Here is an 18191-nt window from a genome sequence, read left to right as displayed (position 1 = left end):
ATGGAATCAGGAGTCATAGGAAGCAAAGTAATATTTTTATCCTTATGAACAAGAGTATACTGATTGTTTCTACCATGGTGTACAGATTTTTTTATCAAATTGCCATGGTCTACAAAGTAATAAGGAACATGCTTGCATAGGTACCACATCACAATTTACATAATCAGCATATGTAGAGATACTAAAATGCACACGAACAGTACGTGTTACCTTAACCTTGCCGTTGTTGTTGAACCATTGGATGTAGTAAGGATACGGATGCGGTCTTGTGGTGAGAGATAGCTTCTCCACCATCTCCATGCTAGCCAAGTTATTGCAGCTCCGTCCATCTATGATGACGCGAACAGAACGTTCCATCACAACTCCCTTTGTATGGAACAAATTATGCCTCTGATTTTGCTTAGCTTGTGTAACCTGCACACTCAAAACACATTGAGCAACTAAACATTCATACCTGTCAGCATCTTTAGGATCCATGTATTGCGTCCCATGATCAGAATCATCTCCACCATGTTCTTCATGTGTAATAAGAGCCAAAGTCTCCTCATCATAGTCACTAGTGGACCCATACCCACCATCCTCATTAATAATCATCACACGCTGAGATTTTCATTCTCTCGCCAAATGTCCTCTTCCCTTACAACAACAACAAATAATATCACTTGTGTGCCCTGTTGATGCCATGGAAGAACAAGATCTCTGCGCAGGCCCAGCAGGTGTGCTCTTGGTAGATAGTGGTTGTTGTGCATGCTTTCTTGTATCACGGCTGGAGGTGGCACCTGATGGAGGTGCTGGTCCAGTCGAAGTAGAGGATGCACGTGGTGTCAATGATGAAGATCGACCTGCAGAAAAGTTAGTTCGCGCCAATGCCTGTCGATCCTGCACTTCACGTTCACCTTTATAAGCAAGATGGAATAAACGAGTGATATTAGTATACTCCTTATACTCTAGAATGGTCTGAATCTCTCTATTCAGTCCACCCATAAAACGTGCAAGCATAGCTTCATTCTCCTCAACAATACCACACCTAATCATGCCAGTTTGTAATTCCTGATAATATTCTTCTACAGAATTTTTTCCTTGTCTTAAACGCTGCAATTTTTGAAGTAATTCACGTTGATAATAAGGTGGAACCCAATTAGTACGCATAGCAGCTTTCAAAGCAGCCCAAGTAGCTGGAATGGGATATAATCTACAATGTTCAGACCACCAAACACATGCAAAACTAGTGAAAGCACAAACAGCAGCAGGAACACGTCTCTCCTCGAGATATTGTAAACATGTAAAACGTTGTTCAGTTTCTAACTCCCAAGTAAGATATATATCAGGAACATATCTACCCTCAAATGGTGGAATATTCAATTTCAGAGGAAGATGGTCATGATCTCGTACCTCAGGTGGTGGTGCAGCCCTACCATTGCGATGATATGCATGAGGACGACCTGGTGGTGGTGCTGGTGGTTGCACGTAGTTCTAATTTTGATCAACCTCATCCTCGTAATGGTCCTCCACCTCTACAATAGCAGCAAGAGCTATAGAAGAACCAACAATAGGTACAGCAGCACCAGAAGTTTGACCAGGCTCAATCGGCATGCGCTGTGCTCGTCCCACTTGATTTGGAAGACGATGTTGGTGTTGTTGTTGTAGAGGTGCGACAGGTGCAGCGGGCGGTGGAAGGCGCGCGAGCAATTCATTAAACTTGTTATCGAGCTTTGTTTGGAACGCCTTCTCAATGCCATCTATCTTCTCCATGGCCTCTTCAAATCTATTTAGCACATCTTCCACCTGTCCACTCATCATTTGCTGAAACTTATCATGTAACTCTTTGTTTTTCATATTCTCCTAGTTAGTCTCGTCGTCTTGTGATCCTGCCATGGTTAGAAGCAATAGAAACACACAAGAATATGATCCTACAGACTACTAGGAAGTGGTGGTGACGGTGTGGTGGGTAGTCACAAATCCGTCAAGCGAATCTCAAATTCTTACCAGTTCTTACCAAGCAGCAGGTGGTGATCAGCAACCGTTGTAGTCAAAACTCTCAAAGCTTGGATAGATCGATTACTAGGGAGAGTCAAACGCATGACGTAGATGTATGTGGAGCTGGGAAGGCTTATAATATGGTAGCAAAAAGGGCCAGCAATAATCAATTCAGATATGCAAAGTTGAACAAATGCTCAACGACGGTACTGTGCTGGTCCTAGGCTAGACCGTGCTAGAGACGCGGGCCTAGAACACAAACAAAATCACGGCGCTGCATGTAAACAAGGGAAAAGCACACTCTGGATTTTTTTCGCTCTTTTTTTTGCGCTCCTCTTTTTTTTGCACTCTTCCTTTTTTGCGAAAAATCACTATAATGGCGAGTGTCTCAAAACTCTTACCTTGTCAAACTGATAGGATGGGCACGATTTTTTTTGACTTTTTTCGAAAATCAGGGTAGCGACGACGAAAAAGTGCCACAAAAAATCACTATGATGGCGAGTGTCTGAAAACGCTCCGTGGGACCTAAAAATAGGATAGGGAAAAAATATTTTTGGTTGCCGAAATTTTGGCCTAAAAACTGCCCGGGGGTCGCCGTTTTTTTTTCCGAGACCTACTCAGGCAAGGAAACACAAAACGAAAACTAGATGGATCTTGAAAACAAACCTAATAAGAAAAGAACTCGGATTGGTGGTAGACAGGCAGATGTATATGTGGACTCGGATTGGTGGTGGACAGGCGGATGTATATGTGGACTCGGATTGGTGGTGGACAGGAGGATGTATATGTGGACTCGGATTAGTGGTGGACAGACGGATGTATATGTGGACTCGGATTGGTGGTGGACAGACGGATGTATATGTGGACTCGGATTGGTGGTGGACAGGCGGATGTATATGGCAGCGGTAAGGAATATGTTGGTGGTGGATGGATATGGTAGGAACGATGGCGATGGTGCAGCGGCGGCGTGACAACGTATGACCAGAACTCGAAACTCTAAAAGACTAGACTCTAAGACCAGCAACTTGACACGACGATGCAACCGCAAATTCAGCAAAGCAAATACAGAAAAGATTATTCAAAGGCTCAGGCTGGTTCGGATATGATGAACTAACCCTAATTTTTTTGGCTTTTTCGTGGATTCTAGGTATGAAGAACATACTCGATCTAAACTACGAAAAACTGTAAAATCTCACCGAGCAACCTGGATATCTGATACCACTTGATAGAGGCTAAGGTGTCCCATTTTTCGATGAGATGGTGGCTATCGTTTTGGAAGAAGTCAACTTTGACGATCCGACTACGAACATGCGAGGACGTCGTGCCTTAGCAATCGCTAAACCAACTCCGAGAGGTTATTGACCACGCCGGAGCACGATCAACCTGACCATGAAGGTCTGTTTCCTGCAGGCAAACGAAGAACAAGCAAGAAACTAAGATTGCAATCTGGATATTGCGAATATATGATGCAAGCTTTATTGATCAAGGTGGGGTTCTGTGACGCCTTTGTCTGGTCGTTGAACACAAACGAAGTACGCGAAGTTGCAGCTATGGCAAACTTTAATCTAAACAAAACCCAAAGTCTAAATGACGCCCTAAGGGATGTATATATGGAGGAAGAGGGGGGGATTTCGTGGCTCTTGGAGGAGGGTTCCGAAACCAACCCTAACTCTTGTTTCCCCACACATACGGACTCTAAAAATAGCCTATACTTAAGTATTTCGAAAATACATGGGCCTAGCCCAATAATAAGGTGACGCGGCACCTAGAATAGCCTCTGGACGAAATTTATGAAGTGACATGTTGTATATTTCGTCCAAGGCTTCATGCACTCCTTGTGGTGGCTTCAAAGTCCTGAAATCTTCACTTGTAACTCCGTTCTTGATTCCCTTGCGCATGCCATCATCTCCATGCTTGGTCTTGCTCCAGTGTTCATCCCTCTTATCCATGCCAGGCCCTTCATTTGTAAGCAAAACAAATGTATCCAATTTAGGCAGCATCATATTCTCATGAACATTAGAATCATTACCAAGAAACGAAAGTACCTGATAATTTAATTGGCGTGCGCGAGCTCTAGTAATTGGTCCAGTATGTATAGCAGCAGGGGATGTGGGTGTAACAATGGTATTAATGTCCTCATCAGATAGTCTGGATGACTGAGGGTACCGGGTACCAATCCTCCATTGCTGAGTGGATTGAGATGATCAATGCTCCTGCAGAAGCTGAAGATGACACTGATGTCTATGCAAAGCCCAGGAAAGGCCACAACTCCTTGGCACATATGTACAAGGAGATACCAGATGATGCCTTGGAGACTCACAAATTTGGCTCCATTTACTATCTGTTGTCAGGGCTGCCAACCATCAACACCATTCTGAGGCACACTCTTCTGCCCAAGTTTGGAGATGACAGGATTATCAGAGGGCACTCAATCAACTTGCTACACATGTTTGATGTGCCAGAGAAGTTCAAGGTGATGACCTTGATTGTAGAAACAATTAAGAGGATTGCAGCAGATCTGGAGAGGTCATGTGGATATGCCCCACACATTCAGATTCTCATCAACTCCAATATGGGCACATGCACATATCTGCTAGACAGAGAGCACCTTCCCTTGAGGCCAGACTTTGAGGACAATACAGTTGTCATGGATACCTCACATCCTACATCTATGGAGGCTCAGGAGAAGAGAGAGAAGGCAAAGCCAGCAAAGACTTCCAAGATTCCAGATGCCTCAGCTGCAAATCTCAAGACCAAGAAGGATCAGCTCAGCTATTGGCTTGAAGCAACAGTAAGGATTGAGAAAGGACTAACCACCCTGACTCAAAATCAAGAAAGTCTTGAGACAATCATTGAAACAAAAATTAATGATCTAGACTTGAAGGTCACAGAGATTCAGACTGCAGTTGAGCAACTTCAAGAAGAAGAAGAGGACAGGAGAGGAAAAACAACCACAGAGGCATATCAGAGAGTGCCTAGAGCACAAAGGTCTGTAGTTGTGCCAGTCGGTGACACAAGAGCTACAACATCAGCACCTGCAGCCACATCCTCATTTGCCCCTCCAGTTCCTCAGACATCAACGGAAGCTTCTGCAGATGCTGTCCTCTCCACACCATCTTCACACCCTAGAGCTCTCGGAGATCGTGCTTAGAGTGCCGCATAGCACTATGCATTTTCGAGCTTTTGGTAACTTGTTACCAAATGGGGAGAAAGTGTACAGATCATAGGCTTCGAGAGAGAGAGAGAGTGTTTTCTTTTATTTGCCTCTCTTGATACTTGTTATTTTCTTGTGTGTTTGCCACAATATTTGTGCGTAGCGACCCGACCTCAAACGGTCAAGTCTCTGTGCTTCATTGTCATCCCTGGATCGGTAATGCTGACACACACAGTACTCGAAGGATTTATAACAGAGTAGCAATCACACACTTATTACATCGAATGTCTCAATAGAGAACTTATTACCATAAATATGGCTTAAGGCCATCTAATACGATAACAGCGGAAGGCTTGGAAGATAAAGTGAGTCCATCAACTCCAACGGCATAGCTGAGCTATATGGCAACGACCTAACGAACCTTACTCCTCATCTGAAAAGTCTGCAACATAATACGTTGCAGCCTGAAAATGGGTCAGCACATGGAATATGCTGGCAATATAACATGGTAGAGCAAGAACAGAATAATGCTATCACTATATGCATATTTGGCTGGTGAAAAGCTCTACGGTTAAAGTTTTGCGAAAAGGCAATTTTTACCTACAACAAAGGCATAGATTTTATTTAACTATCATGGTAGTTGAAACATCATTGCGAACGTTCCTCCAACTCAATCCCAATTAAAAGTAATTATCAACCCAACAATATTAATTTAGAGTGATGAGATACATATGATAATCCAAGTACTAGATACTCAAGATGTCCATAACCAGGGACATGGCTAACCATGATTAGTTTGTACACTCTGCAGAGGTTTGCGCACTTTTCCCCACAAGACTCAATCTCCTCCGTTGGATTTCTCGCACTACATGATGTTTGAGAAATGGATGACCGAGACACGGTCTTTCAGAAGCATTAACTCTCTACTCCAGATAGACCATACCACCTACAACCCACTACATCTGCTAGTCTACCTCTTCAAGAGCTTCACGCAACTTACTCAACTATGCTAGAGCCCATAATAGCTTGTGGCTGCACACGGAAGTTTCTAGCATGAAATAACTTAGTTCCCTTTGAGCCTGGGTGGCGGACCTTAGGATTATCACACGGGTACTCCGGGATATCCGGGGACAACACTGGATTCTCCATGTGCCCTACAAGCAATCCACCCAGATGTGTATTAAAGTTGCCACCTTAAGTTGAACCATTAATTAACAATCTCACATTTGTCATGGTTTCACTCACCCAAACCACGTCTATGAGCATAGCATGGCAATATAAGCAATATGTAGAAGTAACTCCCAAGGGTTTGATAATAAACAGGTGAATAGGTACTACCTCATCTACTTCCCAAATCCCACATGTTATCAAGTCCTAACCATGCAATGTTTGAGGGTTTGAAACTAATGCATAAAAACTGGGTGATAAAGGGATATGATCAAAGTGTTACTTGCCTTGCTGATGATCCGCAAAACCTAGGGACTCGATGTAGCACGCTTCGCACTCCGGGTACTCTATCACAATCAAACAAGCATACAATAAGCAATCAAACAAGACGCACGGGTAAAACTCAAATAAGAGATATAACCAGAAAGTTCAACTTAAGAACTCTGGTTTGCAAAAAGAATCAAAATCAAACGGAGCAACGAAACTCAAACTGCGAAAGAAACAAGATCCGATTACTAATCTGGACTAAGGTCAAATTTTACCATATCAAAATCTTGTTCAAGTTGGTTAAATGGAAAGAGGGTTTCTAGACGAGACTCTAGGCGCTTGAATCGCCTGATTCTGGTAAATGAGCGAAAAGTTATACTAAAATGAAAATCGGATCAGAAATCGCGATCGAAAATAATCACGGAAAATCTGAGAAAAAGAAAAACTAACGAACAGGCTAATGAGCGAACGTTCGCTGTCTGCGGCTAAACGGTGAAAACCGTTCGTTAAAACGAACGTAAAAACGGGCGTTCGTTAAGTAACTAAACCGAAAAAATAAACCGAACCGGATCTCAGAAAACGGATCTAGGGTTTGTAAAAAAAACGGTTTTCTCACGAAAACCGAGGCAGCTACCTGTGGTCCGGTGGGGTCCGGCGAGGCGGCGATGCAGCTCCGGCGGCGGCGATGGCGCGGCGCGGCGGCTAGGGTTAAGGTTAGGGCGCGGGTGGGCTTCAGCGGCGGCTGTGGGCTTTCGGCGGCATGGGGCGGCGGCTTATAAAGGCCCCCCGGGCAGAGTCCTGCTCGGGTACGGCCCGGAGTCGGTTCACTTTTTTTTAAATAATTCCGACGTGCAGAAAAAGAAAAAAAGAAATACTAAACGTACTCCAAAAATCCTGAAATAAATTTTCCCCGTCCTCTAAAAATAAGCCGGACAAGGTGAACATTTATTTGGGCCTAAGATGCAACTTTGAAAAACGCATATTTTTCCTAATTCAAATAAAATAGCAATAAAACTCCGAATAAAAGTCTTATTTGATTTTAGTATTAAATCTTCGGTATTTCTCTATTTTGAGGAAGTCATTTTATCCTCTCTCTTTTATTTTTATAAAAGAAATAATCGAAGAGAAAATAATTAAAATCAAACGATCCTGTTTCCAAAATTCAAGAAAACTCGAATATGAAAATAATGAAATCCCCAACTCTCTCCGTAGGTCCTTGAGTTGCGTAGAATTTCTAGGATCAAGCCAAAAATGCAATAAAATATGATATGCAATGATGCTCTAATGTATAACATTCCAAATTGAAAATTTGGGATGTTACAAACCTACCCCCCTTAAGATGAATCTCGCCCTCGAGATTCGGGTTGGCTATAAAATAGGTGTGGATGGTCCTTGTGTAGGTCTTCCTCTTGTTCCCAAGTGGCTTCGTCCTCGGTATGGTGGCTCCGCTGAACTTTGCAAAACATAATAACCTTGCTGCGGGTAACCCAACTGGCAAACTCAAGAATCCTTACTGGCTTCTCCTCATAGGTCAAATCATTGTCCAACTGAATCGCTTCCAGCGGTACTGTATCTCTTAGAGGAATGTTGGCCATCTCTGCGTGACACTTCTTCAACTGAGAAACGTGGAACACATCATGAACTCCTGACAATCCTTCGGGTAATTCCAACTTATAAGCAACTTCTCCCATACGTTCCAAAACTCGGTATGGTCCCGCAAAGTGTGGCGCTAACTTTCCCTTAACTCCAAAGCGCTTAACTCCTCGGAGTGGTGATACCCGAAGATACACTCTGTCTCTGATTTCATAGACTACCTCCTTGTGTTTTGAATCTGCATAGCTCTTCTGTCGGGACTGAGCTACCTTCAGTCTATCTCTAATCAATTTAACCTTCTCTTCTGATTCCTTAATCAAATCTGGTCCAAACAACAGAAGGTCTCCAACTTCATCCCACAACAACGGTGTCCTGCACCTCCTTCCGTACAAGGCTTCGAAAGGTACCATCTTCAAACTGGCCTGGTAACTGTGTTGTATGAGAACTCTGTGTAGGGAAAGTTGTCATCCCAACTAGATCCATAATCTAGTGCACAAGCTCTCAACATATCCTCCAGAATCTGGTTGACTCTCGGTCTGTCCATCTGTTTGCGGGTGAAAAGCTATACTGAACTCCAGTTTGGTTCCCAAAGTTTCATGCAACTAATTCCAAAACTTTGAGGTAAACTGGGTTCCTCTATCTGATACAATTTTTCTCGGAACTCCATGCAAACATACGATCCTGGTCATCTATATCTTCGCCAACTTGGCACTTGTATAGGTGGTTTTCACTGGGATAAAGTGAGCTACTTTGGTCAAGCGATCAACTACTACCCATATAGAATCATATCCTGATTTGGTCCTGGGTAATCCGGTGATGAAATCCATGCCAAGCTTATCCCACTTCCATTTGGGTATCGACATAGGTTGTAGCAATCCGGCTGGCTTTTGATGTTCTGCCTTCACTCTCTGACATACATCACATACGGCTACATATTCGGCAATATCCTTCTTCATACCAGTCCACCAGAAACGCTCCTTTAAATCCACATACATCTTGGTGTTTCCGGGGTGAATCAAATATGGTGAGTCATGAGCCTCCTGAAGTATTAACTTCTTGATCTCTGTGTTATTGGGCACATAAACACGATCCTCAAACCACAAGGTGTCGTGTTCATCCTCACGAAAACCTTTGGCCCTTCCTTTGCTCATTCTCTCTTTTATCTTGACGATCTCTTTGTCATCCTTCTGAGCCTCTTGAATCTTTCCTAACAATGTAGACTGAACTTCCATTGTTGCAACAAAACATCTAGGGACAATCTCCAATCGGAGCTCCCTGAGATCCTCTGCCAACTCCTTTGGCAACCCTGCACTTATGAGTGTGTTGGCATAACTTTTCCGGCTCAGAGCGTCTGCTACGACGTTGGCCTTGCCTGGATGATAGTGAAGCTTCATGTCATAATCCTTTATAAGCTCCAACCATCTCCTCTGCCTAAGGTTCAGCTCCTTCTGTGTGAAAATGTACTTCAAACTCTTATGGTCAGTGTATACATCGCAATGGTTTCCAATAAGATAATGTCTCCAAGTTTTCAACGCATGCACTACGACAGCCAACTCCAAGTCATGCGTGGCATAATTTAACTCATGCGGTTTCAGTTGTCGCGAGGCATACGAGACAACTCTTCCGTCCTGCATCAGTACTCCTCCAAGTCCTAAGCGAGAGGCGTCACAATACACTTGGAAATCCTTGCGTATATGCGGCAGAATCAGTATTGGGGCTGTAGTCAGACGTTTCTTTAACTCCTGAAAACTCGCTTCACATTCTTCCGTCCATTTAAATTTGATGTCCTTCTTCAATAGCTCTGTCATTGGCTTCGCAATCTTGGAAAAAATCTCAATGAATCTCCGGTAGTATCCTGTGAGTCCAAGAAAGCTGCGGATCTCGCTAACTGAAGTGGGTGCCAACCATTCAGTGACTGATTGTACCTTGGTGGGGTCTACGGCTATACCTTCTCTTGATATAACATGTCCAAGGAATCCAACTTCTTTCAACCAAAACTCACATTTGCTGAACTTGGCATACAACTGATGTTCCCTTAGTTTCTCGAGAACTAAATGCTCCTCTTCATTCTTCGAGTATACCATTATAACATCAATGAACACCACAACAAACTTATCCAAATATTCCATGAACACCTTGTTCATCATCCTCATGAAATAGGCAGGGGCGTTAGTCAGTCCAAATGACATGACCGTATACTCATATAACCCGTACCTTGTGGTAAGCGTGGTTTTAGGTATATCCTTTTCCCGGATCTTCAGCTGATGATATCTTGATCGTAGATCAATCTTCGAGAACACCTTAGCTCCTTGGAACTGGTCAAACAAATTATTGATCATCGGTAGTGGGTACTTGTTCTTGATCGTCACCTCATTCAATGCACCATAATCAACAACCATCCTTAGAGACTTATCCTTCTTCTCAACCAAAAGTACTGGGGTTCCCCATGGTGATGAACTCCGTCGGATGTAACCTTTCTCCAATAACTCCTTGATCTGCTTATTAATCTCCTCCAGATCATTTGTGGGCATCCGGTAGGGTCTCTTTGATATTGGCCCGGTACCTAGCAATAGCTCTATCAAAAACTCGATGTCTCGATCCGGTGGCATACCTGGTAACTCCACTGGAAAAACATCTGGGTAATCCTTCAATACAGGCACTTCCTCCTGAACAACTCCCGTGAGGGTATTTACTTGGCTACTCCTAGGCGCATGTCTAGATACATACTTGATCCTTTTTTCCCTCCGGGGTGGTGAGACAAATTGATTTACTAGCACGGTCAATGCTTCCTCCATACTTTGACATCCAGTCCATGCCTAATATCACATCCAATCCTTGTGACTCCAAAATTATTAGGTCTGGCGGAAAAACATGGCTACCAATGGTTAGGGGTATCTGGTCGCACCATCGGCTGGCCATATACTCTGCTCCAGGTGAACTTACTAATAGAGGGTCCTAAGGGTTTGGGTTGGTAGTTTAAACTTATCCACGAATCCCCTTGATATGCATGAATGCGATGCACCAGTATAAAAAAGAAGAAGGGAGGTAAAAGACTTAACTAAAAACTTACCGATAACTGCGTCTGGCTGCCCTTCAACCTCCTCCACGTTAACATGGTTCACTTGTCCTTTGTTGAATGGATTAGGCTTCTTCCCAGCGCTCCCATTACCGTTTCCATTCTTCGCTTCCGGGCACTCCGTGGCATAGTATCCAGTCTTCCCGCACTTGAAGCAAGTAATGTGACTTAGGTCTCTCTTGGTGGGTGTGGCTGGATTGGAGCAGGTCTGATTGTTGCTTGTTCTGTTCCCAGTACCATTCTTGGAACCATTGTGGTTATGCGAACTTCCTCCGTTATGGTTATGACCTCCATGGTTATGAACAAGTCCTCCCGAGTTCGGGGTTAGACGAGGCTTCTGCTGAGCTCCTGAGTTGTACCTTCCTTGTCCATACTTCCTTTTGCGGCTCTCGATTTGTTGTTGCTTCCCTTCAATCATAAGAGCCTTGTCTACCAACTCCTGGTAGTTGTTAAATGTTGCCACCATCAACTGCATGCTCATCTCATCGTTCAGCCCTTCCATAAAATTCTCCTGCTTCGCGGCATCTGTGGCCACATCGTCAGGGGCATAATGAGACAGCTTACTAAATTCATCCACGTACTGCCCACAGTACGGTTCCCTTGGCGCAAGTTGCGAAACTCATGCTTCTTCGTGCTCATAGCTCCCGTTGAGACATGGGCAGTGCGGAATGCTTGCTGAAACTGATCCCATGTAACAGTGGCTATAGGATAGGTGACTGTGTAATTCTCCCACCATGAGGCTATTGGTCCATCCAACTGATGTGCGACAAAATGCACCTTCTCAGCATCGGTACAACCTGCAGTGGTTAACTCCCTTCCAATCCTGTGGAGCCAATCATCTGCCACTATCGGCTCGGTGCTGCTGGAAAACACCGGTGGCTACAACCTCAGAAAGCGGGCTAAGTTGTCAACTGGTGGTGGTGGTGGTGGGTTGTTGTTGTTGTTGTTGCCTTGATTCTGAACTAACAACTGCATCAGTGTATTCTGCTGTTGGATCAACTGAGTGAGCTCCGGTGGGAAAGTAAATCTGGGGTCACGTCTTGGAGGCATCTGAGGGTTTAGAGGGAAGTGAATAGAATAGAATGAGGTCTAGTGAGAAAAACACTACCCATATGCACATGAGACAAACACAATCATATCACTCACTCAATCAAGCAAGGCATACCATCGATCTAACTATGATTACAAAACTGCTCAGACTATACTATATAAATGGTGGAATACTACTACTGATGTGGTGGTCTACTAGAAATATTGATCGGTCAAAGACTCCATGATGTCTGCTCCAGCTTCGTCTTCATAGTCATCATCGCTATCGTCCGGGTCCGAGTCGGTGTCGTCGATGATGATGTAGTCCTTAGAACGAATCTCGTTGGGTTCATCGTCTACTCCTCCTGGCGCGGGGTCTCCCATGAATACTCCCAGCTTCCTTTCCAGATCATCATTCTTCTCCACTAGTATGACGATTTCCTCCTCATAATCTTTGCGAGTAGCCTTGAGTTCTTCCTCCAGTTCCGCGATCCTTGTCATTGCCTTCTTCAGATCTATCATGCATGCGCACATCTGGTTCTCCTGGCGACGAATGTGCTGGTTTAACTCCTGGATGAAAGCTATGGTTGATCTATCCTTCCTGGTGCTGATCATCTCCCATTGCTCATCTCGGCGCCCACAAATCTGATAGATAGTATCTTCAAGCTCCTTATGGTAAATTTCTCCAATGCGTCCCATGGTGATGTGAGCTGCCATACTCTTTCCTAGACTCCAGGTTGGTGCATCAAAGGAAAACTCTATGGGTTTGGTGACTGGCGTGAATGACCTTCCTAGAACTTGAACTTGAATCATCTGTCGCTCCTCTTTTGGTAAAGTGGCGTTGTAAGTCCCAGTGAAGCTTGCTATTCCAATATTCAGGTACTTAGTGACTTCCTTCAAGTGTCGTCCAAAAGGTGCTTCTCCATCCGGTTGTGCAAACTTGTTCCTTGCGTCCGCCATCCTAAAGAGTAGAAAATGGAGAGGAGTCAGAAATGAGAAGAGAGTGGTGATCTAGGGCTTTAGCTTAGTGGTCATGTCCTACACTCAGCATGTGCTCTGATACCATCTTGTAGCGAGCCGAGCTCAAATGATCAAGTCTCTGTGCTTCAGTGTCATCCCTGGATCGGTAATGCCGACACACACAGTACTCAAAGGATTTATAACAGAGTAGCAATCACACATTTATTACATCGAACGTCTCAATAGAGAACTTATTACAATAAATATGGCTTAAGGCCATCTAATACGATAATTGCGGAAGGCTTGGAAGATAAAGTGAGTCCATCAACTCCAACGGCATAGCTGAGCTGTACGGCAACGACCTAACGAACCTTACTCCTCGTCTAAAAAGTCTGCAACATAATACGTTGCAGCCCAAAAACGGATCAGCACATGGAATATGCTGGCAATATAACACGGTAGAGCAAGAACAGAATAATGCTATCACTATATGCATATTTGGCTGGTGGAAATCTCTATGGTTAAAGTTTTGCGAAAAGGCAATTTTTCCCTACAACAAAGGCATAGATTTTATTTAACTATCATGGTAGTTGAAACATGATTGAGAAGGTTCCTCCAACTCAATCCCAATTAAAAGTAATCATCAACCCAACAATATTAATTTAGAGTGATGAGATACATATGATGATACTCAAGATGTCCATAACCGGGGACACGGCTAACCATGATTAGTTTGTACACTCTGAAGAGGTTTGCACACTTTTCCCCACAAGACTCGATCTCCTCCATTGGATTTCTCGCACTACATGATGTTTGAGAAACGGATGACCGAGACACAGTCTTTCAGAAGTATTAACTCTCTACTCCGGATAGACTATACCACCTACAACCCACTACATCTGCTAGTCTACCTCTTCAAGAGCTTCATGCAACTTACTCAACTATGCTAGAGCCCATAATAGCTTGTGGCTACACACGGAAGTTTCTAGCATGAAATATCTCAGTTCTCTTTTGAGCCTGGGTGGCCGACCTTAGAATTATCACACGGGTACTCCGGGATATCCTAGGACAACACTGGATTCTCCAGGTGCCCGACAAGCAATCCACCCAGATGTGTATTAAAGTTGCCACCTTAAGTTGAACCATTAATTAACAATCTCACATTTGTCATGGTTTCACTCACCCAAACCACGTCTACGAGCATAGCATGGCAATATAAGCAATACGTAGAAGTAACTCCCAAGGGTTTGATAATAAACAGGTTAATAGGTACTACCTCATCTACTTCCCAAATCCCACATGTTATCAAGTCCTAACCATGCAATGTTTGAGGGTTTGAAACTAATTCATAAAAACCGGGTGATAAAGGGATATGATCAAAGTGTTACTTGCCTTGCTGATGATCCGCAAAACCTAGGGACTCGATGTAGCACGCTTCGCACTCCGGGTACTCTATCTCAATCAAACAAGCATACAATAAGCAATCAAACAAGACGCACGGGTAAAACTCAAATAAGAGATATAACCAGAAAGTTCAACTTAAGAACTTTGGTTTGCAAAAAGAATCAAAATCAAACGGAGCAACGAAACTCAAACTGCGAAAGAAACAAGATCCGATTACTAATCTGGACTAAGGTCAAATTTTACTGTATCAAAATCTTGTTCAAGTTGGTTAAACGGAAAGAGGGTTTCGATACGAAACTCTAGGTGCTTGAATAGCATGATTCCGATAAACGACCGAAAAGTTATACTAAAACGAAAATCGGATCAGAAATCGCGATCGAAAATAATCGCGGAAAATCCGAGAAAAAGAAAAACTGACGAACAGGCTAACGAACGAACGTTCGCTGTCTGCGGCTAAACGGTGAAAACCGTTCATTAAAACGAATGTAAAAAGGGCGTTCTTAAGTAACTAAACCGAAAAATAAACCGAAACGGATCTAAAAAAAGGATCTAGGGTTTCGAAAAAAACCAAACGGTTTTCTCACGAAAACTGAGGCGGCTACCTCGGGTCCGGTGGGGTCCGGCGAGGCGGCGGTATGGCTCCGGCGATGGCGCGGCGGCTAGGGTTAGGGTTAGGGCGCTGGTGGGCTTCAACAGCGGCTGTGGGCTTTCGGCGGCTCGGGGCGGCGGCTTATAAAGGCCCCCCGGGCGGAGTCCCACTCGGGTACGGCTCGGAGTCGGTTCACTTTTTTTAAAATAATTCCGACATGCAGAAAAAGAAAGAAAAGAAATGCTAAACAGACTCCAAAAATGCCGAAATAAATTTTTCTGGTCCTCTAAAAATAAGCTGGACAAGGTGAACATTTATTTGGGCCTAAAATGCAACCTTGAAAAATGCATATTTTTTTCCTAATTCAAATAAAATAGCGATAAAACTCCAAATAAAAGTATTATTCGATTTTAATATTAAATCTTCGATATTTCTCTATTTTGAGGAAGTCATTTTATCATCTCTCTTTTATTTTTATAAAAGAAATAATCGAAGAGAAACTAATTAAAATCAAACGATCCTGGTTCCAAAATTCGAGAAAACTTGAATATGAAAAGAATGAAATCCCCAACTCTCTCTGTAGGTCCTTGAGTTGCATAGAATTTCTAGGATCAAGCCAAAAATGCAATAAAATATGATATGCAATGATGCTCTAATGTATAACATTCCAAATTGAAAATTTGGGATGTTACATTGTGCTTGTGTGTGAGATACTCTTATGATCATGATCATGTGATTGATCATATTATGCTTTAATGTGTGCTTGGATGATGATATCTTATTACGTGTGTATGATCAATCATGTTTGTCTTAGTAATGAGTGTGTGCTATTTATATTTTATCATTTTGAATGCTCCACCAAGATGTATGTGACATGGAAGAGTAACCCATGGTCCTAATCGATTGTGAATTTGCATTCAAAAGAAATTTTTAAATAATGTACAAATTTATGGGGAGCTCTTCCTTATCACATACTTCTCAAAGCGATGATATATCTCATTCTTACTATCATTTGTCAAAGCTTTGATCTATATTCAATTACCAAAAAGGGGAGATTGAAGGTGCAACTAATCCTCGGGTGGTTTTGGTAATTCATAACAACATATAGCTCATTGAGCTAACAACCATTCAAGTTGATTATTTCAGAAAGTTCAATGATTGGCATGGCATGGACTAGAGATGTGGACCCCTCAAAATGTTAAGGACAAATATTGGCAAAAGCTCAAGACTCTTCATTTCTATTTTAGTGATCCAAGATCACATTGAGTCCATAGGAAAAGCCAATTACTAAACAGTAAAACTAAGGTAGTTAGGAGCATCCATAGCGATTTAAACTCCTTAGCAGTTAGATGATGCTCATGAACGTACTGCATTCATCTACAGCCCCGCTCAACATTTTTACCATCATTCATTGCCGTCACACATGGCACTAGATGGCGAGTCCAACTTAGCAGGGCTGCTACTCTGCTGATTGATCCAGGTGCATTCTAATGAACTGGGCCAACAAAGGAGCAACGTGACCCGGCCCAGCAAGCACTCCCAATGATTCTGCCAGCCAAACAACCACCAACAACTACGTTTTTTGGTCGAGTCTGCTTACGCCACCACGTTGGTCGAGTTGCCATTTCACGCTAAACTGATTTGTTTTCATTTGTTTGCTTGCTTGCAAATGTAGTGGACAAGTCAAGTCTGATTAGTATATTATGGGAAGTATGAACAAATTGCATCATGGGATGTCTCCACCCACCCCTAACTTCTCTTGATAGTACGTACACATATCCTATAGAATAGTACATATATCCTAGAGAAAAGGAGAAATAAAATCTACTCCTCCAGATATTCAAAATGATGTTCATACTCACATGCTCTTGGAAATGTAAATTCACAACAAATAATTCGAAATTAAAAATATCCTTACTATTTCGGTGTGTTGATGCTCAACATATTGTTTCAGAAAGAACTTTATGAAACATGATTTAAACATTTTTTTCACACACCATTGGTCACCCCTCTCCCTATCTTTCTCCTTAATCCAAAAAAAATCCGTGTGTCAGTTTAGACCGATTCGTATTACTCTTTGTAGCGACTAGACCTCAGACAGTCTGATCTCTGTGCTTCAGTGTCATCCCTGGATCAGTAATGCTGACACGCACAGTACTTGAAGGATTTATAACAGAGTAGCAATCACACACTTATTACATTGAATGTCTCCAAAGAGAACTTATTGCAAATAATATGGCTTAAGGCCATCTAATAATGATAACAGCGGAAGAATTGGAAGATAAGTGAGTCCATCAACTCCAACGACATCACTGAGTATAGAACCATGACCTAAGGCACCTTACTCATCGTCTGAAAAATCTGCAACATGAATGTTGCAGCCCAAAAACGGGTCAGCACATGGAATATGCTGGCAATGTAACACATAGAGAGTAATGAACAGAAATAGGCTATTCTACATGCATATCTGGCTGGTGGAAAGCTCTATGGTTACAGTTTTGCGTAAAGCCATTTTTTCCTACTGCAAAGGAATAAATTTTATTTAACTAACATGGTGGTTGTTAAACATTGAGAGTGTAGACACCCTCTCAATCCCAATTAAGCATCATCATTAAAACCCAACAAAATTAACTAAAGTCACATGATGAGATTCACATGATAATCCAAGTACTAGACACTCAAAACGTCCATAACTGGGGACACGGCTAATCATGATTAGTTTATACACTCTGCAGAGGTTTGCGCACTTTTCCCCACAAGACTCGATCTCCTCCGTTGGGATTCTCGCACTACATGGTGTTTGAGAAACGGATGACCGAGACTTAGTCTTTCAGAAGCGCTAGCACCTTACGATCGGGTAGACCGTTACACCTACTTTCCCCTACATCTGCTAGTCTACCACTGTAAGAGTTCGCACAACTTAATCAACTATGCTAGAGCCCATAGTAGCTTGTGGCTGCACACGGAAGTTTCTA

Source organism: Triticum urartu, chromosome 7 (genome assembly GCF_003073215.2).
Source record: "Triticum urartu cultivar G1812 chromosome 7, Tu2.1, whole genome shotgun sequence".
In the NCBI taxonomy this organism is placed as follows: domain Eukaryota; kingdom Viridiplantae; phylum Streptophyta; class Magnoliopsida; order Poales; family Poaceae; genus Triticum; species Triticum urartu.
This window is presented reverse-complemented; position numbering follows the sequence as displayed.